The sequence below is a fragment of the Hipposideros armiger genome, unplaced genomic scaffold (assembly GCF_001890085.2).
Source record: "Hipposideros armiger isolate ML-2016 unplaced genomic scaffold, ASM189008v1 scaffold_97, whole genome shotgun sequence".
Classification (NCBI taxonomy): Eukaryota; Metazoa; Chordata; class Mammalia; order Chiroptera; family Hipposideridae; genus Hipposideros; species Hipposideros armiger.
In genome coordinates, this window is record NW_017731447.1 from 1,504,827 (window position 1) to 1,531,489 (window position 26,663).

Genomic DNA, 26,663 nt, shown 5'->3' on the forward strand with positions numbered 1-26,663 from the left:
TATGAGCTAAGAATTGTTTTTCCCGTTTTTTAAAGAACTGCAAAGGTCAAAAGAAGAATATTTCATGTGAAAGTTATATGAAATGCAAATCTCAGTATCCATAAATAAAGTTTAATTGGAACACAGTCATAGTCATTCATTCACTGATTGTCTATGGCTGCTTCCACACTACAATGGCAGATTTGAGTAGCTGGGACAGAGATTCTATGGCTCACAAGGTCTAAAATATTTCCCATCTTGCCCTTTACAGACAAAGTTTGCTAACCCCTGGTCTAACTAAAATAATACAGGACATTTTAACTATTGTTTAAACGACATCTATTATTTTCGTTTCTAACTCAAGAACACTGTACCAAAAGGTCATGACATCTCTCTTGCTACATAGGTTTCTGTGTTCTCAGGACAAAGTCAAAACCTTTTCTCCTTTATTCTCTCTATTTTCTCCTAAGAGCAGTAGCACCTTTCTGCATAAACAGTAACAGACTGAGAAGCTGGTGGTTTCTCTAAGAGGTGATACATCTTTTCCTGCCAAAAGTCATCATCCTTTTTGATGGGAAACTAGAGCTGGGCATCCTTACGAGTGGTTACAATGTATTACGGAACCATAGTGGACTCTCCCCTCTCCATCACCTGATTCAAGGTGCTAGGATAGAGTCAGATAGACGAGGAAAAGCAAATGGCTCTTTTCGTCTTCACCCAGGACCTAAAGAAAGACAAAAATGACTCAGCATGACCAGACTCGCAGGTGAATATTATGTATTAAAATGCTTTTGGGGGAGGCACTTCACATCTCAACAGCACGGCACCGTGAGAGCTCAATCAGTGTGTTAGTTCCAGAGTCAGCTCAAGGGAGCAGAACCTCCTTATATTTCCTAAGATCAAGTTTGGTTTGCAGAAAAGTTCAAGGGAATCTGTCTTATTTATTTTTTTGAGATGAAAAGATACATGGTCTTTCTGTATCTCTGCCTGTCTCTCTTCATGTCTTTGCCTCTCTCTTCAATGTAACAAAAGTTTAGCGATCATTTATTATGTGTGAGGCCCAGGGCAAACCCTGAGGATATAAAAGTAAGTAAAATAATCCCAGCTCTCAAGGAATGTAGGGTTTATGTGAGAAACAAGTTATAATGATCTTCCTGGACCTTTTGGCAGCATTTAACATGAGTTGATCCTTTTAAACATATTCTCCTCTTGGTTTCTTTGGCCCCATAATTTCCTGGCTTTATTTTTCTGGTTTCTGATTCTTGGTCTCCATTGCCAGCGTTTTCTTTTTTATCCAGCCTCTCAATGATCAGAATTTAGCCCCAAGCCTGCCTTTCTTTTAATTCTATCTACCCTCATTAAGCAACCTTCTTCCAAATTAATAAATCCAGTTCCAGAAGCTCTTCTGACTTCAGATGCCCCCCCCCCATATCACAAGTCTGCAGTAGACGTCACCCCTTTTTGTAATTTTCCCCAGAATTCTGTTACTGTCCCAGGATTCTCCATCTGGGTGATTGAGACCTGTACTCACGCATCTGATCTTCGAAGAACTCTGAAGTCAGCCATGACACTACCTCCCTCTCCATAACCCACCATTTCCATTCAGTCATCGAGTTCTTTAAAATAACTCTTGACTCTGAGCATTTTTCTTCCTGAGCATGCTACCCGCCTAGTCTAGGAAACAATCATCTCCAACATGAGTCACTGAAATACCTTCCCACCTGGTCTCCCCATATCGGCTCTTGCCCTGCTCTATTTTATCTTCTCGCAGATAATGTTTTCCAGAATAACAACAGCAAAAACGTAAAAGGTCTTTAAGAAGCATAATGCTAGCAAAACACATGTTGTTCTTCATCTTATTATCTTTTTTTTTGTAGCAATGTATCTTGAAGATCTTTTACATCAGTGCCTCTTAAACTGCCTCACAATTTTTAAACAGCTGTCTACCTTTCACTTGTATAACTGTACCATAAGTCTTTAACATAAATAATGCATCAGTGAAAATCCTAGAAGAATCATCCTTCAATATACATGTAAACATATCTATTGGATAAATATATGAAAGTGGGGGATTGCTAGGTCAAAGGCTTTGTACATTTAAAAATTTGATAAATACTTCCAGGTTGCCCTCCACAGAGGTTGTACCAACTTTCATTCCTATTGACGTTTGCCCTCACCCCCGCCAGGTGAACAAAGCATGCTATTAAACTTTTTTATTTGTATCAACCTGATATGTAAAAAATATATCTCATTGCAGCTGTAATTTGCATATCTCTTTAATGAGAAAGGGTGAGCATTTATACATATTTTTAAGATCCATTTGTGTTTCCTTGACTGCAATCTGTGTGTCATACCCTTTGCCCCATCTCCCAGCATTTTTGATGTTTTTCTTATGGATTTGTAGGAGTACTTTGATTTCTTCTTAAATAATCTAATATCCAGGCTCTCTCAGGTATCCTAATATTTTTTCAAACTCACAATTTAGCCATTTTCCCCCCTAATAATAAGTAATCATCAAATATTAACTTGATTCTAGGGCGGCTCACAGGAAGCGCTTACATGCAGAGGTTATGACTTGATTTGCAGAAGTCCTGACTTTCTGAAAATAGCTTGACAAAATTGACTTATATCTATACTATTTCATTTAGTTGTTCTGACAGCCCTGTGAGGTGTGTATTATTAATTATTAATCACAAAGTGAACGTCAGAGAACGTGAATGGCCACTGTCACACAGCTAGTCAGTCTTCTACTTCTGGGACGTTAAAAGCCTTGTAATCCATCATCACCAGCTATTCCTCAACCATACGAAGCTCTGATCCTTGATGCCTCTGATTCCTAATAATCTCTTGCTCCTCTCTTTTTCCTTCTATAAACATCCAATGAACATTTTTAAAGTGCCTACTCTGTGCCAGGAATCCTCACAGGGTTTAAACTTTAGAGGGGTTCTCAACAATAAGCAATAAAAACAAATAGTAATCAAGTTTTACTGCTATGAAAAAAAAATACATAGGATGGTTGGGAGGCGGACAGAGAAGGATACTTGAGTAATGGCTGTTGAGAACGTCCTCTTCCCGAGAAGTTGACATTTCAACAGAGATTGGAATGACTGAAAGAGTATTCCAGGAAAAGGAAACCTGGGGCAAGTCCTTTAAAACAAGAGCAAATCCAATGTGTTTGAAGAGTAGAAGAAAGACCAGTGTGATGGCAGTGGGGGAGCATGGTAGGAGACGAGATTGAAGAGGTGGTTGGGGACACACTCAGGGCTTCGTAGGCCAGCAAAGGAGTCTGGACTTTATCCCAAGTCCAATCAGGAGGCATGGGTGGATTCTAAGAAGAGAAGTGACATGATCTGATTTCTGTTTTCTGATTTATGTCATGCTTGCTGTGTCGTGGAGAATAGGAGCAAGAGTGGAAGCAAAACAAAACAAAACAAAACAAAACACCTCAAACAAACAAACAAACAAATCCCAGCCAATTAAAAAGCTATTATATAGGAGCCCAGAAGATGCTGCTTGTATTAGGGTGGTAGTGATGGAGCCAGAAAGAGACAGACTGTGAAAATGTTTGGGAGGTAGGGTTGACCTGAATTCCTCATGGATTGGATGCGAGGACTGAGAAAAAGAGAGGAATCGTGAAGGTCTGCATGGTTTTTGGCTTGAGCCATTTGTGGATGGTGACGCCATTGAACTGAAGGAGATGGTGGAACGAGGCAAGAATTTTGTATTACTGGATTATTTTGTTTTTCTATGCAGCCTTCACAGACCATGGTTTTACTCTCTTCCCAATACCTTTATTTTCCTTTCCTACTTGCCCTTTAGTCCTTCTCCAAAAGAACTTCCTCTATTTACCTCCTCTCCTCCCATCCACTCCTCAGAGCGCTGCAATCAGGTTACTAACTGCATTATCCCAATAAACTCTTCCTTGCCAAACACAACAATGGCCTCCTTGTTGCTAAGTGCAAGTACTTCCAGTCCTCATTTTTTCTTGACCTTTCTCGAGCATTTAATACTGTTGACAATTTGTCCCCTGGCTTCTCTGCAACTACTTGTTCCTGGTCCTGCCACCTCTCTGGATGTTCTTCCTCTACATATTGCTTTCCTCACCTTGTAAATGTTGGCATTTTCATAAGGTTCCAGGGGAGGTCCCATCCTTATACCTTACCTTTGCTCTTGGGGTTTTCCTCTACTTCCATAAACTATCCCTTATCCTGATGGTTCCAGCATAGATCTCTCTTCTAACTTCTAGACTCCCTGTTCAGTTAGGTAGCAGGAGGCTTCCCTTTGATATCCCCACACACACTTCAAACTCAACATGTTTCCAACTAAACTAATTAGCTTCCCTCCTCAACCTACGTTGCCTTCTGAAGTCCCCATCTTGGCAGTGGGTACTACTATCCTCCTGTTTGCCTAAGCCAAAAGTCTCCTCCTATTCCTTAATCCAGATACAATCAATAATAAAATTCAGTTGGCTCCATAGCTTCACTATTTCTTAAATTCTTCTGCTCTCTCCACGTCCATTCTTGCTGCCTTAGCTTAGATGTCCATCATTTCCTTCCTATAATGCTCCCCTCCTAATGAGTCCCCCCGCTTGCAGCATTACACGAATAAATTATCCAAGCTGGAGTGATCTTTCTAAAATGGACATGCTCCTTCAAATGCATCTGTGGTTCTTCCTCGGCCTTAGGATACATGGAAACTTCTTAGGAAAATATACAAGACCTGGGCCGGCCGAGTGGCGCGATGGTTAAGAACTGGCTTGGGATGCCAGAGGACCCTGGTTCGGATCCCACATATGAGAGCCAGTGACACTGCCCTCTACAGCTAAGATGCTGAACAATAGCTCAACCTGGAGCTGGGATGTCATGAGTCGCCGGCGCCTGTGGCAGTGGGTTGCCATGGGCTACCGTATGTAGCCAGCAGCCAGCGTGAGCGGCCAGCAGCCGCAATGAGCGGCCGTCCAGAAGCCGGCGACTGATCTGCCTTGCCCGGGAACAGCGCAATGATGGTGCCAACTTGGGCCAGTGAAGCAACATCCTCCACAACTAGACTGAAGAACAAAAACGACAGCAACTTGTCTGTTCCCCTTTCCCCAATTCCCCAGCACTGTTCCCATCCCCCCAATTCCCCAATAAAAATCTTTAAAAAAAAAAAAAGAAAAGAAAATATACAAGACCTTTCACAATACAAAGACTTTGCTGATCTTTCTGGGTGTATCCTTCAGGACTCCGGCCATTGATTAATCCAATGTATTTACTGAGAATCTGTTACTTTGTTGGGCACTGTCCCTCAGCTCTCTGGGCACAGCTTCTTACCACCAGGATTTTACACCTAGTGTTTTCTTTGCCTGGAGTATTTCTCTTTGACTTGCCCGCTTGTGTGGATTATTTCTCCTTATCCTTCGGGACGCCTCTCCAAATTCACCTTCTATGGTTGGTGACCCTGACTACGCTCCGTCAGGGTTCGGTACCCCTCCAGGGAGCTCCCTGTTGATAGCATCTCACTATTGTGTGATCAGCTGTATACTCGTCTGTCTCCTCATTCTTCTCTTAGTCCTTTAGAGCCAACTGTCTCATTCATCTTTGTATTCCCAGTGCCTAGCACAGTACCTGACACAGAACAGACACTCAATAATGAATAAAGCGGCAGAGTTAGGTTTCAAAGTCAGGTCTTTTCTCTCTGGCACAAATCTCACATTTCTTCATGCTACTTACTTCTTAACATCTTGAATCTGAAAACTTCAAAAATCTATGCTAGGTGTATTTTTGCCGGTCGCTAATTAAAATACAGGTAAATAGATTACTTACAGCTCCAGGAGGAGTCAGTTGATTATTTCTTGTTAGCTGTTTCTCATCATGCCATCGTTTTGCTCATCAAATACTTTGAGTTAACTAAATCTAAAATGTCTGAAAGCCTTTCCTATGCACTTTTATATCCTTTCTACCTCTTAGATCCTGTTGCTCCTACCATACCACCGCACAAGCAGAGAGTAAGTACATTGAGAGTAAGGTCGATTTCATTTGATTATCTAGCAAGTGACACTAAAAAATGATGTATCAACAGCAAATCATTTCCCGTTATGATTTCCTCCAAGGTCTGTATGGGTAGTTACTAAAGTTTCAGTGTCAAAATTTAACATTGCAAAATCCAACTAAAATTGAAATTTTTATGTAGTGAGTTCAATATAATCACAGAATTTTGTAAATGGAAAAGGAACCCTAGACATCTTTTAGTCCAGCGCTTTTGTGAAACGTCCATGAGGAAGCTGACAGAAGACCTGTCATGGCTCGCCCAAGGTCATCTAGTCTACAGGAAAAGTGGGAGCAAATTTCCTAACTTTCACTCAGCTGACCTTTCCTCAATCCCATATACACCCTATTATTCTCCATCTAAACAAATTACATCAGAACCCACCAAACTGTTTACATAGTGCTTATCTTTATGATAGTGCCTTTGTGATATCCTTGCTATAAAGAGGAAGGAACTGGGGGGGGGGGGAAGCAAGGGATCTAGATGAGTAAAAGAGACAATTAGGGCACAAAGTGATGGGCTCCTATTTGTAGTGTAGCTTTGTAATCACACTCTGTTCTCAGAGTACCCCAGTGCTAACCCAAGCTTACTTCTGCTCCTGAGGCCTGGATTCCACTCAGTTCTACGCCTTATTTGGTCTAAATGATTTCCCCAGCTTCAGCGTGTATTTTGCTGAGCTTCATTTTAGAAGTATCATCCTTAAATCTACTCTCTACTTGAGTTTGTTTTCGTTCTCATGCTGAGGAATGAAGATTCTGGATAAAGGGAAATAAAAGACGATGGAATTTTCTAGGCTTTACATTTCAAGAATGGTTTTCTCAAATGGCAACTGGCAGAGTTGATTCCTCAAATGATGCATTTTTCCATGGGGAATTAGAATTTAATTGGGCTACTGTGTTTTCACGGAAAGCACAGATTTCTTTCCAAGAGGATCAGTTTGATAATGTTGTACCAGCGAGTGCTATGAGACCAAATATAAACCACTTCTGAGAAACAGGAAGTGAACCTGACTGGTGTAGTCTGTGTGTCCCTAGCAGTGACGCAAATACAGAAATCAAATTAGGAAAACAAGATATGTGGGTGTGAGGCAATCGATAATAATCCAGGATGCTACGACACAAGCAAGAACACTTTTAACCAAATGCTATTCATTTTAATGACACCCTGAGAAGTTTGACTTCCACGTAGCATGCTGGTGATTAGCGAGCAGGATGAGACTGAGTTCCCTAGCAACAGCATGTGCTTTTGAGACAGTCATTAGCCTTTTCAGTTAATCCCACCAACCCCTTACTTCTAAATGTATGACTGACAGTATAAAAAGACATATACGTATATATGTTTCAGAACGTGCTTTGAAATTCCCGGGAGTGAAAGGGAAAAGAAGAATAGCAATAAAATAGGGTGCCCCAAGAATTGCACTCAGGTACAAGAAGTAATGTTCGCCTGTGCCCAGCCCTACGTTCACTGCTGTCGGTTTTGTGTCTCTGATTCCCTATGGTAAAAGGCAGAGGAGGTGAAATTGTTCAGCGTGGAAGGCAGCCCCCTCATCCCACATGAATGATGGTCTGAAAGTGGGGTGAATAGTGGAGTCGGGCAGTTTGTGTAGGGTGGAGGCTGAAAGGGGGCTAGGGTGGGAGGGAATGCATATAAACGCATAGTTTTCTTTCTCCTTTAAGCAGAATAAATCACCCCAGTTGCAAGAGCTTGGGAAAGGAGGGTGGTGAGGGGAATGAAGCTATTTTTCCTATTGATTGTTTAATTGCTCCAGTAGCTGTTTGTCTGAGGCCACTGGCCAAGACCATTTTTTTCCAGGCTAAAGTGAGGCTGGGCAGGTTTCCATACCCTTCCCTAGTTCTAACCAAGACAACCCCTAAAGCGCAGCCAGGCTATCGGGAATATGGTCTATGTTGACTTTTGCTACCCAGCTGCACCCTAAAGCGCCAGGGCTGACGGGATGACGGATCTCAAACCCTGAATCATTGCTTCGAGCTCTGTCCTGGGTTTGGGATGCACAACTCCTCTGTGTAGCTTGGGTCAACGGCGGGGCGTTATTTGAATGGTAATTAACTGCTGCGTTTGGCTGGTCATCCTTATTATGGCCTGGGTCCCTTTCAACTGGACACTGGGCTCCTTCAGTTCGGCCGGGTGACTCCTGGTTCTCCCCGCCTCCCCCACCTAACCCCCCTGCGCGCTCCCTTCCCAAGGCGACCACCTGCGCAGCCCCACTTACCATCTGCCCCGCGGGGAGGGCCCCCCCGGGGGTGCGGAGCCCTCCCTGCTCCCGGGCGGCTCTGGGGGAGCTCGGTGTTTGCCTCCAGCACTTCGCTACCGGAGAGATCAGGTTCGTCCCCTCCTCCCCCTCCAGCTCCGGCCGCCGCTGCCGCCTCCTTGCATGACACAGCAGAACCGCAGCTGCTGCAGCAAGTCCTAACCATCCGCCCAGGAAGCGCCGCAACCCGGGCTCGGGAGGGGCGGAGGGGGGGCGAGCCAGGGGCCACCGCCGAGGAGGGGTTCTTGCCCCCCCCCCACTTTGCACCACACACTCCTTTTCCAGCCCTGGGGCATGGGCACAAAAACATGCTCAAAGCCGACCAGGCCGAGCCGTTGAGGAATGCTCGGGTTTGGCGTCAGAAGGGATGGGACCACGGAGAAGGGTGTGAAGGAGACCCCAGTTGGGGCAACACATTGCAGGTAAGGAAGTGGGGGAAGAGGCCAAGAAGTCAAGGGCCAGGCTGTGAAGGAGAACAGAGGAGGCCAGTGAGAGGTAAGGGGGTCGAGTTGCCGAGAAGGGAGACCTAGCTGTGAAGAGGGGAAGGGAGGAAGGGAGACTGGGAGGGAGTATTTGGGGAAGGCCTGAGCTACGTACCCAGGCAGCGTGGGGGGCTGAATTGGGACGCAAGGGCAGAAAAGGGGCAAGCGGTGGAAGAATTTCGCATTAGATGGGAAGGTAAGAATTGGGGGACATTTTCTGGAATTAGAAGGGATGCAGTGGGGCTCATTCATCATGGCTGATGAGGTGGAAAGAGATACAGGCAAGGGAAAGCCAAAAGAAGGGACGATCTTCCACCCCACTCTTCAGTTTCCTGCGAAGTTTTTCATAATTCTGCCAGTCCCAGCAGGGAGTGTTCCTTACAAATGGGAACACGTTTACCAAAAGATAGGAATAGCTATTTAGCGTAGATTTACAGGCTCAAATCTCCATGGTCCACAGAAACTTTAAGGCAGAGATTGGGGATTTAAGTTGTCAGCCCATAAAGCGATTGAGATTTAATATTGAAGGTGCTCAAAACTGATGTTAACATGTCCGCACATCACTGGATTTGAATACGTCTTTCCAAGTGTTAAATACTTGACTGAAATGCTAAATATGATGGCAAAAATGATCAGTTCAAAATATAAAAATGCACATGCTTTTCTCTACGTATATACACATATATCTGTAATTTCTAGTGTCTGGCATGTAAAGTTTGATTAAGGGGGGAAATGTGTTTATCTGTAATTTCTAGTGTCTGGCATGTAAAGTTTGATTAAGGGGGGAAATGTGTTTTTCTGATTATTTTATGTCCCACCATCCCCACTCTATGCATTTTACAGCAGACCAGCTGCTTCTCACCCTCTGAAGGAGTGTGGTCAGAAAGTAACGCAAAAGTGCCACTTTGGGTTTTGTCTGTACCTTCCAGGTCAAATCTTCGTATCTCACTTCCTGACACAAACAAGTTTTTACTGTTGTCAGCAACAAAACCCTAATATAGCTGCGGAAGAGAAAAAAAACTGCATCGCGTTTTGTCTCCTGCAAGCATCATCCACAGTTACCGGAGGAATGTAAATTCCAGAAAGTTTCAAAGCTGGTGATGATGGTAATTATATATCCAATGCCTGATTCTATTTGTTATTATTGTGTGGTTTTTTTTTTTGGTCACTTCTGTTCTACCCAAGAGCCGGCTAAACTCACGGAGGGACAAATCCGGTGTTTCTTTTTTAACTTGGTCCAATTGAATCAGACCTGACAGAGAAGTTCATCGCTCTTGGGCCAAATAAAGTAGAAGCCACGAAATGTCATTTTCGCAGAGCGTGGGTTTTGTGACGGTGAAAAAGGACTTTAAGGACGCTCCTTCTGTTCGGTTTCCTATGTAACGAGCACAGGCTGCACGCACGCACCGACGCCACAGCCTCCCGGATGCTGCGGCTCGCGGATCGGGGCTTCGGCAGCGCCGCGAGCCCCTCCGGGATGCTGCGAAGGACTCTCGGCGGGTGGTGGTAAGAACGCTGCGGCCGCCGCCGCCGCCGCCGCCAGTCCTGCTGCTGCTGCTGCTGCTGCTGCTGCTGTTGTTGCTACTGCTGCTGCTGCTGCTGCAGTCACGTGGGAACCCCTTTAAGTTTCCATAGAGAGGCCTCTCCGGTGTCACATGATGGACATGATATAATGAAACAACATTGTGGAGAGGAAAGCATTAGGGGAGCCCACGGCTACGAAAACAAGTGAGTGAGAAGAGGTGGGAGGAAGAGAAACTACGCCACCGCGCTTGCAGCTGAGCCGGCGAGGAGAAGGGGGCCTCCGGGGGAAAGGGGGGGGCGCGGCAGGGAGACCCGGTCCTCAGCTCCGGCCGGGGGACCCCGCGGCCCACCGCGGAGAGAACAACTTTTAGCCGGCAGCCTCGGCCAGCTCTGCACCTGTCCCCGGAGCCTCCATCGCTCCCTGTGATGACCCAAGGGGCAATCTAGAACAATATGCTCTCTACAAATCTACGTGCGCATCCTTTTCCCCCTGGCGTCTCGCTCCGGAGGAAGGGACGAGAAAGGGACTGAAGCAGCGGCGTGTGTTTAGCTGGAAGGTAAGAGTTCCGGAGGGTGGGGAGAGCCGGCCCCAGCGCACCAGCAGGACTTCGGGACGGGCGTTTTGTTCTGGGTTGAGACCTCCTGGGGGGCGTCCGCTCGCTGCTGGCTAGGCGGTTGGGTCCGATGGTCCAGCACAAACATTTCCACGGTGGACTCTTGTTATTTTCTATTTTGCACGCACCGCGGTCCCACCCTCGGGCTCCTCGGGGCCCCACGCCTGCCCCCGGGAGGGGGCCACAGGTCACAGCCGGGATGTTGGGGAACCGGGGGCGAGGGAAGGTAGGGGTCGTGGCGTTTCCCCAGGAATGCCGGGGCGATTTCGCCATGTTTGTGTTGCTCAGAGCACTTTTCCCCCCCGCTCGGAGGTGGCCAGATGCCACATGGCTTCTCCGGAGCTGCTTGCCGGGTGGAGTTTTTTTTTTTTTTTCAATGTCCGCATTCCAGCTAATGTTGCGCAGATAAAATTCAAACTTGAGGTAAACAGAGGAGGAGGAGGAGGAGGGGACCGAGGGGGGTGACGGTTTCCATTTAGAGGTCCCACCTCTGCACTCCGCGGAGACCGACATCCCGAGCCTAGACAGCACTCGCTGATTGCTCCCACCTACCCTACCTTTGCTGTGGACCAGAAATAAGGAGGTGACGGCGCGCGCGCGCGCGTGGGAGGGGAGGGGGGAGTGCTTATGGAGGCCGCGTCTTCTGGGCTCTCCAAGGGAAAAACACCCCTGGCACTCTGGCCTTTGGCTACTCTCTTTCGCCCGGAGGGACGTAGGATGCCTCCTTGGTTTGCTTCGGAGCCGGGGGGTGGGAGGATAGCGCTCCCGGGCTGGGCAAGAGGGTGCCTGTCCCCCGACTCCTTCTTACTTTAAGGTATCGGAAAAGGATCGCTCCCACGGTACCCAGGCGCAGGCTCCAGAAGGCGGGCAGGGTGGGTCACCAGGTGTCCAGAGGGCAGGTGACGTAGCAGGTGTGTGGTGGGCATTCCTATTTGTAAGTTGCATTGGGTGGGACGACGTGGTCGGGGAGTCTCAAGGCGAGTGGATGGGCAGAGCTGCCTCTTGGCATTTTTCTGGGCAAATGACGGAGAAAATTCAAGACGTTACCCACCCCCATCCCCCGTTTATCCGATTCAGTTGGAAGCTACGCTGAGGGTGAGTGGGGATGTTTTAAGGGTGAGGGTGAGCTTCGTCAGGTAGAAAGCTAGGCTTCTGACAGCTTGTATGTGTGTCCCCACCCTCACCCCTGGGCAGAAGAGGTGGGCTGGGTGGTCCGAGAGGGGTGACGTCCCGCCGGGTGGGAGCAGGCTCAGGGTCCCTAAGTGCGCGGGGGTCCACAGCCCTTGTCGCGGGGGAGTGCCGTGGCAGGGAGGCGGCGGCCACGTGAGGGTGGTCTGCGGAAGCGCCGGAGCTGAGAGAGGAGCGTGAAGTGCGTAGCAGAGTCGTGACCGGGGCTGACATGAAGCCGCGTGGGCGGCGGGCCGAGGAGGAGCGGAGACCCGCGCGGGCGCGACCCCAGGGCCGTGGCGACGCTTTTATTCCGAGCAGCGAGCGTCCCTGCAGCGGTGGGTACGCACTCCGGAGCTTTCTCCTGGGAGACCGTTTCCGGGCGGGGTCCCCCCCCTCGGCCAGGAGCGAGGGCTGTAAACAGGGTGGCGCCCTCTGCCCTCCCGGCCCCAGCCTGCCGGGGCGCGCGGCCCGCGGCGCCCGGGGCGGCTTAGGCGCGGCCGCGGCGCTGGGCAGTGGCGGCGGGGGCGCGCCTGCTCCCTGCCGCCCCCGCGCGCCACCATCCCCGCGCGCCCCCGCTGCCGCCCAGCCTCCTCTGTTTTTGTTTTGATGGAGCCCGCGTGCAGCTGGCGCGTGTCGAGTCACGTGCCGTGGGCAGGAGGGGGTTGGGGCGCGGGAGGAGGGCCCGGTGACGCACGCGTCCCAAGGGCCAGGCGCCCGCTGCGGGCTTGGGGGGGGGGCTATGCCCCCGTCAGATCGGGATCGCGTTAGGGGCAGCGCTGCGTCTGGTGGAGTTCGTGGGAGTTGCTTCACGGTGAGCACTGTTCGGACGTGGGTGGAAATCCCACCGCACTTTGAGTTCGTTGTCACGGCATCTAGACGAGCCTCGTTCATCCGGCCTAGAGGGCCGGCCGGCGCTGATGCGGTCAGAAATTGAACAGACTTTCCCAGCGTGTGTCTGTATCTCTGGGCATGTAGAGACCGATATGTGGTTCTTAATCCTGGCTACACGTTATAATCAACTGGAGAGCTTTAGAAAGAACTCCGATGCCCGGCCGGATCCCAGACCGATTGAACCCAAATCCAAATAGAGCCTGGGCATAGTGTACTTAAAAGAAAGGAAGAAAACCTTTCCTAAGTGTGTATGATGCACAGTGTGTGTGTGTGTGTGTGTGTGTGTGTGTGTGTGTGTGTGTGTGTGTGTGTGTGTGCCAGTGTGACAACTTATAGATAGAGGTAACCAGCTTGATGGAATAGACAGTTATGAAACCATCTTTCCTTGGGCACTAAATAGTAAAAATAGCCTAAAATAATTGCACATATTGATCTGTCACAAAATGAGGTCCCTATGTGCTGGCATTGTGGGCAGACATGGATATAAATATACGTACTTGAAACGTTGTTTCCCCCTTTGACAGTTGGGAGGCTGAAGTTCAGGAGGGTAAGAATTGGTTGGTGACATCCTTCATTGGTAGCCAGGGAGGCTGGCTCCAGAACCCATGCTTTCAACCATGACGTAGGCTGCATTGGAAATCCACCGTGACCTAAGGGTCCCATGTTTGTGTGAATAGAAGGGATTATATGTTTGCCTGCGGGCCAGAGAGTTTATATAAATCTATATGTATTTTTATCCGGAACGTTTTGCTTGTATTAAAAGGAAAAGCACTTACTTGGTGAATTCGTTAAGGCCTATAGGCTGCTTGCATTGTCAAGGAGTTTATTGTGAGGAGAAGAGAGAGGGGATCCCCAGTAAATTGAAGAGAACAGATTCTTCGCAACTGTTTGTGTGTTGAGACTTGAACATACGTGTACAGTGAAGGGAAGAGTCCGGAAGAGGCAGATATTTTCCAAGAATTGACGTGATCAGCCACAGATGTCCTTTAGGTCGCTGGGCAGGATACAGTTTTGGTGGTCAGAGGATGGACGAGGCTGACAGTGCAAGGCAGCCGAGCAGAGTAGCAGAAGTTTTGCCATGAAAATTTCGGAGGAAAACATCTACTGCCCTGGTCTGGAGTACAGAAGTGTGGCTTCTACAGCCCCCTTCACCCTTTGATTTATTTCATTTGTCCTCTGGTCAGATCAACTCTTAGTGGAAATACTGAGACGTGTGTGGGGGTAATCCATTTGTTTTGTAAGTATGTCCATTGATATATTCTTGAAGGCTATTCCAAATGAAACTCACAGGAGACAGGTTTTTTTTTTTTCCCCCTGAAAACAAAGGATTCCAATGAAAATGTTTTTGTATTATTAAATACGTGTTGCTAAGTGGTACTGTGTCACAAAGAAACATCTTGGTCTTCCTACTAGTGATGGCTACCTAATATTCTTAACTATATGGCAGATGCAGGCGTGTTACTTACCAGGTTTGAGGGGTTGGTTTTCACGTGGCTTGCAGTGTTGGGTGAGGAAGGTGTTCAGACCGAGAAGGGAAGGGGACATAAATGTGTGTAGTGTCATGTTGGAGTTGGGCATGGAAAGAGCTCTCTAGCCCCATCTCCCTCCCTCTATTCTCAGCCCCACCCCTCGACCACCAAAGACACTTTCCCCAGCTTTGCCAAACCACTTGTGGTGCCTTTGCACAGCTCTGCCTCGGTGGCCCCTCTGCTGCTTTGGTATCTCCTTCAGGAAGTTTCCCCCGGTGGCTCCTCAGAACACCTTTTAAAAATACCCTGTCACCTCTGTGTCTCCTACATGCTCGTCTCACTGCATGTATCACAACATCTCATATTGTTTTGTTTTACAAGTTGGACACGCCCTACTAAGTTAAGGTCGTCAAAGATGGCGATGGTGATTATTGACTGTGTGGCACTGGCACACAGTAGGCACTTAAATTTACGACGTTGGTCCGAATTGAATTTGAGCAGCATTATTTGCGTTGGTGTTTGCCTGTGTCACCCATCATTGTTCTTAACTGGGCTCACCTCCCCTGCTGTTAGCTACTCGAGAAAGACACATCTTTGCGCAGAGAATACAAAATACTGCTGACACATTCTTAAGAAAGGAGTAGGAAGGATGGGGCACAATGTGTTCAGGTTTTCCCTTGTTTCCCAGTTGGCTAATGGGCCAGCATGAATTTTCTTGGTTGCTCATGTCCCCTGGGAGAGATGCTGAACCTGACCACGTCTCAACTCTGTTTAGGAAGGAAGAAATGGCACTGCCCAGGTGCTCTGTCACATTTCATTACACCGTAATTTTCAGACTTAGCATCACCAGAGGTATTTGTAGAGCAGCACTATCCTGGAGAGCTTTCTGAGGTGATAGAAAAATGATGATAATGATATATTTTTAATGACTTAGAAGTGATCGTCACTAGCCACTTAAGGCCATTGAACACTTGAAGTGTGGCTACTGCGACATGGGAACTGAATTTCTAATTGATTTAACCCTCTTTTCGGGCGCAATGCAAAAGTTGCGAGTTCGGGCGCAATGCATCCACTAGATGCGTGTATGACATTATTTAAATTGAAAAATGAATGAAAATAACGTGTAAGCATGCTTATTATTTATTCAGAGTGAAATTTTAATTTGCCACAAAGTAAAACCAGTATATGTTTATTGCATAAATTCAGTATAAAAATCAACAGAAATGCAAAACAATCTGTGAGATCAATTGCGCCTGACGGAGGGTTAAATACAAATAGCCACGAGTGAGTAGTGGCTATAGTATTATTGGATAGCACACTTAAGTGCAGGATTTGACAGGGAAACATGTAGGCTAAGGTATTCTGCTTTTAAAAGAAAAATATGGATTCATTTTCTTGGGCTCACCACTGTGCTTCCTGCTCATAGATTATAAGGTGTTTACTGGGTGATCCTTTTGACCTATGTGAGGCCTTCCTATTATAGAGCATTCGCCTATGTGTGTGTTCTATGAGCTTTTCATGTAGTTCCTTGGTCTCCCTTTCTTAGGAACAGAGTGGAGGGATTATGAGTAATTATAATTGTGAGTAATTATTTACAAATCAAATGGGTTTGAGCTCTTGGCATATAAACTAAAGGGAAGTCTGTCCCATAAGTAAACCGATATTCCTTTTCAGATGTCTTGTGAAGAGCAGGCACTCGATTTGTCTTGCTGGCCATTGTATCCTCAGTCCTCCACATATTGCCTGACACATAGTGAGTGCTCATAAATATTTGTTGAACGAAGGGTGTTCAAATAACTGAACTCCTCTAATTTAGCTTCCAAGGGTATATTGTGGAGCCGAGGAGACGGCCGAGTACCAGAAACTACCCTGAATTTGCAGTTCTTCCAAGGAATGCCGTCTTTCCAGAGGAATTATTGTTAACTCGGTGACTGCTTTCTTTCCTGTAAGATACACAGCAGGAACTGTTGCCCTTATTTGATGACGGATTGAAAAATAAAGTCGCAAGAAGATTTGGTGCTTAGGTCACACAGAGAGTGCTGGAAGTGTAAATCAGATTGAGGAGTTGTTTCTGTTGCCTCCTGCACTCGTCCATGATTTCTCCTTCAGAGAAGTAAAATCAGACACTGACCTGTGCTAGTCAGAGAATTTGCTTTGTAAAATCGAAGTTAATTACATATATATTGATGGAGTCAGAAATGAGGACTGAAAATATCTCTAATGGGGTATGACACCGAAACAACCGCTGCAAGTATGAAAAACAGGAATGGAAACATTTATTTCTTAAACCTCTAAATCTCGGTCTGTGATGATCTTAACACCCAAGTTATAAACGTCTCAAGGGGGACATTTGAAACGTAAATATTAACAGATGTGTAGTTGTGCAGATAACCACTACTAGCCTTTGAAATAGCTATATGAAAAGGTTTGAGATACATCAAACATCTGTTTGGAACGAGAGCCCTCAGGCTGAAAATTGTAGAATTTGTTTCATGCGGTAGATGTTATGCTGGTGGGTGGATGACACCGCCCAATCTGTGGTCTAGACCTTATAGGAGATGATGCATTGTCTGCTCTCAGTGCTGTACGGCAGGCTCACATACCTGTGGTGGTATGCAGCTGGATGACAGGCCCATCCTCACTCTTCGGACGAAGGCTAGCTTCCTCTCATTCCATCGCTATTGTGTTCCACAAATGAAAACTAATTTTGTACTAGAGTAAGTAAAACATACATGAAAATATAAATCTGTTGTTTTTTTTTTTTTAAAAAAGTACAAAAACATACGGTGCATTCCAAGATAAAATGGGACATTTTTTGCAGGGCAGAGGAAGGTGTTACTTTCTCTTTTAACAATTTTTGGCCTCTTAGTCTTTTATGATTGCTCTTTAAACGCCTCTTTGGTGGGGGCGGCGGGGGGCCCACACAAACTACCAGCCACGCATCCCATGCATTACTGCTGGGACCCTCAAAACCGAACCACAACACAACTATAACAGGTTATAACTAACTACCATCGCAACAAAAGCCAACCCAACAAACCAAACAACTAAAAAAGCCTGTGAGATTTCAGCTGTTGCTTTTGTGGAAAGGTCAGTAATGTGACCTTTAGATGTGAAATGTAAATTACCCATGACAAAAATTTTATATCTGCCTGCCTATCTAACTACGAGTATATACCAATGATATAGGAATCCATGCTGCGGTAGATCAAGATGTATTTGTTCTGTAAGATCCTATTGAACTACTTGGATTCAGGTGTATAGCTTAACAGTCATTTTGAAAGTTCATTGAGAACTATGTCCAGTGACCTTGGTCACTAACTTGACAAAAGAATTGAAGGAAGTTACTGGCTTCATGTCTTTCTCGTCAGTGCAGTGGTTGCATTGGATCAGTGGTTCTCAAGCTCGAGTGTGTGTCCAAATCACAGAGCCCGTGTTAAAACCCAGATTGCTGGGCCCCACCTCCGAGTTCTGACTCAGTAGGTCTATTTTGGGCCTAATAATCTGCATTTTTTTACAAGTTTCCAGGGGATGCTGATGTTGTTGGTTAGAGGACTGCGTTTTGGGGACCAGTGGGTTAAATACCTCTTCTAAAGTTCTGTGATTCTGTGCCTGTTTCCCCCCCTTTTTTCAAGTTGCAGCACCTGTCCTTTCATTTGGGCAATGCTACGTCATTTAGAGATTGCCATATGGCAAACTGAGTTTGAAAAGTTTGAAATGGGTTCATTAACTTAATTTTGAGAGTTCCTTCAGAATTCCATATGTTTTGCAAAAACTTTGCGCCTGTTAAAACTCAGATTTGGTATTCTTACCCAGTAGTAGAAGTCTCCAGTTAAAATCGATTGAAATATTTCTGATGGGATTAAACGACAGAACTATTTGCTGTTCCTTAAACCTAAATACTGTACAACTCTAACCAAGCACCATCTATAGGATATGATGGGGGCACATTACATAGTTGTGGGCGCCCTAGATAAAATGGTGTTTATGAGACATAGTTCTTTTCCTAGTTAAAACTATGGGTTGGGGTCCATAGAGACTCTGATAGTGTTAACCTGGACGTCATCTGAAGATAACTGCTTCCTAGAAGAGTCATGGTTACAGGAAAGAGATGCCTGTCGGGGGGATGAAGAGTAAGTCAGGGCACTGCCATCCCCTATTTTGAGGACTCTGGGAACAGTGGAGGCTCTGCAGTTTCTAAATGAAGGGGTCTGGGGCTGGTATCGGGTAGGAAGGAGGTGGTTATACCAGGAGACGTCTTAAAGCCACGCGGTTCTTATCCAGAGTACATGTTTGCTGGGGCGGTGGGGGTGGGGTGGACTTGGGGACGGGTTCATGGAGGATCCAAAGCAATTTCACAGGTGGTGCTCTGGAAGCTGTCCAGTTTAAAGTAGACGCCTAGGTGCCAAGAGTCAGGTGGACTCAAGGTTTAAGGTGAGTTGAATTTATTGTTCTAACGTGAGTGAATTTATTGGAGAAGAAAGAATAGTAAGGTGTGTGGGGGCGGGGTGGGGGGGAGATAATCTTAAATGAGAAAGGAAATAAAAAAGAAGAAATCGATGAGAAATAGGGCATGGGAGGGTAAAAATGAAAGGTTTTAAGTTTTTAAATGTTCTAAAACTTTGTGTGTGTATCTTAAGACTCGGCTAGTTAATTGCATACGCATCTTTGTTAGAAAATAAATTAGTGAGATTTCCTTTCCATTTCCAGTGAATACTTCAAAATATCACCAGATGCTGTTATTTGACTTTTACCTGTTTCAATCGAATTCCTGGACGGCACACGTGATGCTTATTAATGGGTGTGTTTTATGGATTAGGAAACTAATCATTTGTGTAGCACAGGCCACGGGATCTCACTGCTTTTCACAATCTATTTTAATTTTATCTAGAAATTGTCTTTAACGTCTAACTGCCTTTATAAAATGGTTGAATCTTACATCTTAGAGTTGCTTTAGCCTCCGTATAATTGATGTTAGGCTGTATATGTCATGGATACGGCCTTAGATTTTGAGCTACTGTTTATTCTTTGAAAAAAACTCCCATGTGATTTGCTCCTCAGATCTACAGTCATTTGTTGAGTCGAATATCTGTGGCGTAATCTTCGTAACTAAATCTGTGAAACTGTTTGGAATTCTTGAGACTTGACAGTTTGGGGCTGGGGTTGGCAGTCTGTGTGACAGGACTGCTGGGGATGGCCCTGGGCCAGTGTTCACGAAGAGCCACCAGAGGGATGGAGGGTGGCTGTGTGATCCATCCCCTCCGCCTCACCTTTCTTTTGCACCCCCACCTTCCTCAGGACCTTTGGACAGCCTCCTGTGCTATAGATAGAGAGTTAAGACACTTAATAGTTTTCTTGTGTATAATCACGCCAGCACTTGGCAACACCTGTCTTTGCCTTCCTCCATCTCTTGAGGGGCCTTTCTTCCAACCTCTGACAGTTCTGTTTCTGTCACAGCCAGGCGTTTGGCTCCTGGTTGGCCAAACCTCCCTGTGGGTTTCCTTTACGGTCCCGCCTCCGCATGTGCCTGATCTTGCTGTTCCTGTCAGGTTCTCCTTCTGTGCTGCAGCTGATCGTACTGAGTTTGGTGGAAGAGTATTGAGGTAGAGAGTCGTGTTTATCGTCACCATGAGTGGGTGCCTGCCTCTTGGGATGCGATGCTACGGTGCTTTTCTATTCTTGCCGCTGGATTCCGGTTCCCACCAGCTACTGGACCTTGGAGGAGTGACTCAGTCGGTGCAGAGGCTGCTCATAGTCTGTAGAACGAGGGGTTAGTGGAGTATAAGGTGTTTCAGGCCCTGACATGCTGTGATTGGGTTTCTTTATTTACATCGTGGGGTGATTGTAAACCCTCAGCAGGAAGCACTGTAGCTTTTTGAAAGATGCCTGGTAAGTAAACTGGTCCCAGGGTGGAGGGGTGCTTAAATCCCAGGATCAGGAGATCGAGGACCCCTTAACGAAACTGTCTGCAGTGTAGCTGGCCCGCTTTCTCCTTCAGGAGTTAGGGGACCCGTCTCCGGGGCACTCCCCTCCATGCCTGTGCTGTTTACATCCCGGGACCCCAAAACTGAACCTGGGCACTCCACTTTGGAAAAGTTGTTGGCTGGCCCTGATTCGGAATAGTCTGTTGTTCTCATCTCCATGATGGAACACCTGGGCTTCTGGAAACATCCTTTGGGTGATGGTATTCAGACAACTAGGGGAATTTCTGGGAACGTGCTTAATACTTCTATAAATTCTTCAACCACTCATAAAAAAATGCTACTGCAGATCGTTCTCTTACAGAAGAATTGTACTTGGCCTGTGACCTTGAGTGCTTGTTTCCCATTTCTACGGGAATTTTTGTTACGTTCACAGCCACACCAAGCTGCTTATCTGTTCATTGTCAAGGTCACTGGCGATTGTTTTGCTTTCTGCCTTTATATTGATGTAACACGCCTTCTTGCCCATGATTGACCGTTTTCTAAACATCTGTGATTATCTTTGTTGGTTTCTTTATTTTCCCCAGAGAGATGAAATATTCCTTCATCTTTTCCTCTTTTTTAGCTTTTCAAAATTGTATAAAAACCTACTTTTTGTAGGCTGTATCCCAAAAGACTTTGTGATGACTCTTCAGTTTTGAGCGATTCTTGCCTGAAAATGCAGGTACTTGACAGCAACAAGTGAAAAGTATTTTTAAATAAAATGCCATTCATAGCCTTTCTTTGGATTTTATCTTGGAAACCTGTGATCTGTTTTATGCCTTGTAACTAGTTTGTGAAAGGTCGCTGTGTTTGCAGGCTTCTCTTGTTTTCGTGGCAAAAGATGTCAAAACCCTCCTTTTCTTTCACTTTTAAAGGATTTGAAAGTAAGATTCCTTCTGCCCCTAATTGAGTTCACTTCTGACAAGGCACACAGGAGTTTGCTGTTTGCCGTCTATCTCTGTCAGTTTGTCACCAGTGTGGGACAAGGACTTCCTAGGCTTAATGAATCAACACCTTCCTTAGTCATTTTGTGTCATGTGCAGAATATTTTTTTCAATAATGGAAGATCATTTGAGACTGTAAACAACAGAAATATCCCAACAACAGATTTGCTCTAAAAAAGATTTTTAAAATGATTATCCATGTAATAGCTGAAGAGCATTTGCTTGCTCTTGTGTTGGAGACGTGACAGTGGCATGGTATCCTGGGCTCGTTGTGTGTCCAATGGTCCCAGCCCCTTGACTGAGGAAGGCCCCCCCCCACTGGTGAAGCAGTGGCACCCCAAGAGTCTGACTGTAAATGCCTTCTTCTGACTTTATTGTTTTTGGAGAGCACTGACTTGCAATTGTATAAATATACATATTACTTGCTAAAACATCTTTTTGGATCACTGTGCTCTTGTGGAGTGAAGAAATCTAAGCTCTGGGAAGATTACTCATCAGGAAACATGTCAGATCCTGGACATACCAGGTAAACAGTCTAGTGTATTTTGGATTGTTGCTCTTTCTCTGTTACTTTGAACACGTTGGAATCCTCCAATCCTCGACAGGGAACCTTAGGAGCAGGCATAAGTAAACATGTTCTCTTTGGGCAAACTTTCCGTCCGAAACTAAACAAAAGAAAACAAACAAAAGCACTTAAAGGTGTCTGGAGTCTATCTGAAATGCTTGTGGGGTGCTGGCACACGCCATGGCCCTAGGATACTGACAAGCCATTTTTGGCCATCCCTCTCTCCTCCTTATTTATTCTCTTTTCTTTCCTAGTTTTGTACTCTCTCAGCTGCCTGCCTTTTAGGGTTCTTTTCTCTTTCCTCTGTTTCTTCTTCCTTCCCCTTTTGCTTTTTTTCTCATTCCTGTTGTGGATAACCTTGTAACATCCTACGGTTACCACAGACATCTTTTTAGCTTGACCAATGGCGGACCAGAGCTAAGGACAAGTTTTATTTTGCTATTTAAGGTTATAAGTAGTCTGTAAGATTCCATGCTGGTGCAGACTATTCCTAACGAGTTCAGTATGTTTCTACAGTGTACTCCATGTTGAATGGAAAATATACATGAAGTACAGAACTTCCAATCTCTTTGAGATATTTACATAGGCATTCACATAAGTTTTAGATTGAAGTTTAAAATCAGTGCTAAAGGACTGTCTGCCAAAGTATAGGTGATAGTGATCATACAGCTGCTGAGTTTTGGGATTCTTTTTACTTATCAAATTTTTGGTAAACAAAGATGTTTGGGTTAAAATAATGTCTTTAAATTGCTTAAACTGTAACAAAGCTTGGTATAAAGAACGTGACAGTATCAAATTTGTTTTAAATACCCAACTATTTACTTATGCCACTTTCAAGGATCAGAGTATTTTTTAGCCCTAAGAGTCTTCAGAGTTAGTTTAATTCAATCTAAATTTGTAGATGAGACAACTTACTTAATTTTTCCATACCTGGTTAGTCGTGGAGTTGACCACAGTTAGGTCATCTGCTTCCCTGTCCACTCTGCTTATTGGGGGGACAGAAAGTTAAGATTATGAAATTTAGAGGTAAAATGGGCATAGAAGCCTGAGAAGTGTATGTGAATTCTAAGCCTAGCTTGACCTTGTTGGTTATGAGATGTCGGACGAGGTGTTAAACCTCTCTGGATCTCAGTTTTGGGAGGGTTGAACTTAAAGGTTCCTTCCAACTCTTGTGACTTGTACTTGGGAGAAAAAAATTGAAATAGATTTAGATTCTTCCTATAGTACATTTGTGCAGTTTTGATTTGTGTCTTATTTAAAGTTGATATCTTTTTATTTTTAGACGTTGTCGCTTGTATTTTTTGTTAGTGAGTCAACTTTTCCAATGTGTAATGTCGTTAGACACAGGTTGTTGTCAGCTGATTGTTGCCTCAGTGTGTAAGTGTCTCTAATATCATGTTGATTGATTAAAGTAAACACATATTCAGACCTGGTCTCCCTTAGTTTCAAACTGGTAGGAAGATACCATGAAGGAATATTCCATAGACAGGTAATTGAGGGGTGCTTTTTTTCAAATTGTTTACAGTTTATTCTGATGTTAGAGAGTCATATCATATCAATAAAGTATAAGAGAATCGGGCCATTTAAACTTGTACAGTTGCTTTGTTTGGAATTGTGGAACAGGTTTTTCCATTCTCAGTTGGATCATCTGTCATTGTGTCAAAGAGCAGACAGTTGTGACATTCTGGAAGGATATGAAAGATGGAAGGATTGGAGAAAAGGCTGAGGATACTGGAGGTGCTACTCTAAGAAGGCTGGAACAGCAGGCTTTGGGATCTTCCCCGCCCTGCTCAATGACCTTGGCTTGGAAAAAAACCATTCAGTACATTTTTTTTGAACACTTACTATGTGCATCACATGGAGCTGGGTGTGGTGGGAATTACGAAATAATTGCTAATCAAGAGCTTCTTCCCTCTGAATATTTACTCTCCGGCTGGATTTCCGTGCCTTGGCCACAAAATGTTGAGATGCCACAAATCTGACCCCAAGAAGTGGGCTAGACAATGAGAGAGAAGGGAGAAGGACTGAAGCAGCAGGGGAAGACCCCAGGGAGCCATGACAGTTGAGCAGTTGGAAGGACCAATGGTTAAGAATAACTGAAGAACTCTTTTTACCTTTTGGGGGTGGGGGATAGTGGGAGGCATGTGGTTGAGCTAGGTTAGGCCATAGGCTTGGGAGTTGGGAAATGACATTGTATGATTTAAGGTGGCAAATGAGGGGACCCTTTTATACCCCATCTTTTTACTTGGAAACATTTCAAATTTTTAGAGAAACAGTACTCTAAACACCTTACGCCCTTTTTCTAGGTTAATCAGCTGTTAACTTTTTGCCATATCTAACCCATATGCTCTGTGTAGGTGTGTGTGTTGAATCAGAGGTGGTATGTATATTTCTACTACTTTGCTTAACCACTTGAATATAAGTTGTAGAAACCATGACATTTCACCTCTAAACACCTGCTAAAGAGGACTTTCTTCGGTATAACCGCAATACCGTTATAGCACACCCAACAAGTTTAGCATGCATATAATAACATCAAAATATAGAAAGTATTTAAAATTGGTGGTGGAATGTGTATTTATTTTTTCTTTTTTAGAATCAGGCAGACTTGTCTGACACAATGTGTACTGAATGAATTGGGGGAACAAGAGCCTAGAGGCACAGAAACTGGTTTTTACATGTTTAAAAAGTCATATACAGCCATAAAAATAGAAAGAGGAAGGTCATTATATTCTGATATGCTGTATTTTTTTTTTTAGCTGAGCCATCCTGCCACCTGTTGGCAGCTCAGTGGCTGCTCAGCTCGGCCGGGACTCGAACCGCTGTTGCTCAGAGCTCGCACTCTTGAGCGAGCTCTTAACCAACTGAGCCACTCGGCCGGCCCTAATATGCTGTATTCTTGAAGATACAATCTTAAGTTAAAAACAAGGCATAGAAGAGTGTAAAAAGAGAGAATTTTTAAGTGTGTGTGTGTGTGTGTGTGTGTGTGTGTGTGTGTGTGTGTGTGTGTGTGTTTCTGGAAGGATAAAAAAATGAACTAAACATTTCATGCCTTTAAGAGAAGGAAGTAAGCAGCTGGTGGACATGGAGACTTTTCTCTGAATACCCTCTTATACTTTTTGGACTTTAGACTATTTGAATATATTACTTATTCAAAATTAAATAGTAAATTACCAAGCATAGACTTAGTATCATATCATGAGCTTTGTAGCTTGTAAGATAATACTTCTGTGGATGTCTTAGAGAAATTTGGAGAACGGGACTTGAAACAAAGAAGGTGGAGGAAAATGTTTACCTTTTCCATTTTGAAGGGAAATTTGCTTTTTGCATCCCTTAATGAAAAAAGAGGTTCATGATGTAAGAAGATACTTTTTTAGGAGCTGCTGGTTTGTCAAGGAGGGATTTGATGGGAATGGGATAACCAGGAAATCGGGGAATTTCACATAGGAAGATGGAGTATGAGTATGCATGTTCTGTATTCCTCTTGGAGTAAAGGATAATTTTTTTCCTCCTCTAAGAGGAGAAACAAGATGAGAAATTTGTAGTTTGTTTCAGTAGAAAAAGAAGATGGTAAGTGGGATTCAGGACATACATTGCATGTATATGCATACTGCCTTTGACGATAAAAGATGATAAGTATGTTTAAAAAGCTGCTAAGAAAAAAATGAATATTTAGAATCAATGTCTGGCTATTTTATTCATTTATTTCAAAGACAGTTTCTTGGGTTTCACTGAAGATGACATGAAAGTTAGTAGAAAACCTTACTAGAATACTAGATATTACTAGAAATCCATGTTACTAAATACTAGAAATCCATGTTACTAGTAAATTACTTTCATTCGATAGCGATTTGATTATTTCGTGTGATAGCTTTTACGTAATTATATGGGGAACCTGTGTGTTATTTATCCTTAAAAATTGCTATTTTGCAGTGGTTTGAAATACATTGCATGAAAGTTTAAAATTAATTTCCAGGTTAACTAAGCCACAGTTTATTTTCTGTTTTTGTATGGTTAACACAAAGTTATCGATTGGTACTCAGCGCCCTTTCTCTTGAAGGCCAATGTTTATTAATTAGTGAGTGCCGAATTGTTCCCAGTGTCCATTAGGCATCCTGGGGTTAATGGAAACAGATGGTCTGCCCCTGATAGATGCTTCTGGAAAGTTAACATTTCAACATTGGTAATAGTTAAATTCCTCCTGTCAGGGAGGGAAGCCACTGATTGCCCAGGCAGACCTTCTTCAGGAAGAAAGGAACCTTGCACTGTTTGATCAGGCGTCTAGGGTGTGACTTTGCAGGTGAAGAAATTTGATTTTATCAGTTTACTCAAGAGTTGACGGGGATTGTGAGCCTGAACGAAGCTAAGCAAGCTAAGCAAGCTTACAGAAGATTGACTATCCCAGTGTGTTAATTTACAGTGGCAGATGCACTGTGGCCAGCTGTATACCTGTTGAAAGCATAAAATATAGGTAATAACTTTACTTGGTGAGGATATGAATTAAGTAGGGGAAGAATTGGATCATTTCGATCGATGTTTCCATCAAGACATGGGAATTTGTTAGAGGACTTTTTTTTTCACTCCAGGGGCTGTTCTGCCTAAAAAGCCAGGGTCTATAATCAGAGCATCTTTACTATAGCGGCTGGTGCTGTATAAACATGATGATTTCTTCTCCAGTTCCCTTTGCAACCACTAATCAAAGGCCCTGTTACCCTATGCCAGACATGTTACAATCCAATGCAGAAATAACAGTAATAGGAAAGAGT

The 26,663-nt window shown here is 44.7% G+C and overlaps 2 long non-coding RNA genes across 4 annotated transcripts in view; one reads left to right on the forward strand and one right to left on the reverse strand.

The window, feature by feature from the left end:
- Positions 1-8,805, reverse strand: part of LOC109384617 (uncharacterized) — a 163,792-nt gene extending 154,987 nt beyond the window's left edge. For all 3 annotated transcript variants that reach the window (XR_002124438.1, XR_002124440.1, XR_002124439.1), the window contains exon 1: positions 8,237-8,805. This is a non-coding gene — a long non-coding RNA (uncharacterized LOC109384617). The remainder of the gene's footprint in view (positions 1-8,236) is intronic.
- Positions 8,806-12,822: 4,017 nt separating this feature from the next.
- LOC109384619 (uncharacterized) overlaps positions 12,823-26,663 on the forward strand; it is a 122,280-nt gene continuing 108,439 nt past the window's right edge. The window contains exon 1 of the long non-coding RNA XR_002124441.1: positions 12,823-12,876. This is a non-coding gene — a long non-coding RNA (uncharacterized LOC109384619). The remainder of the gene's footprint in view (positions 12,877-26,663) is intronic.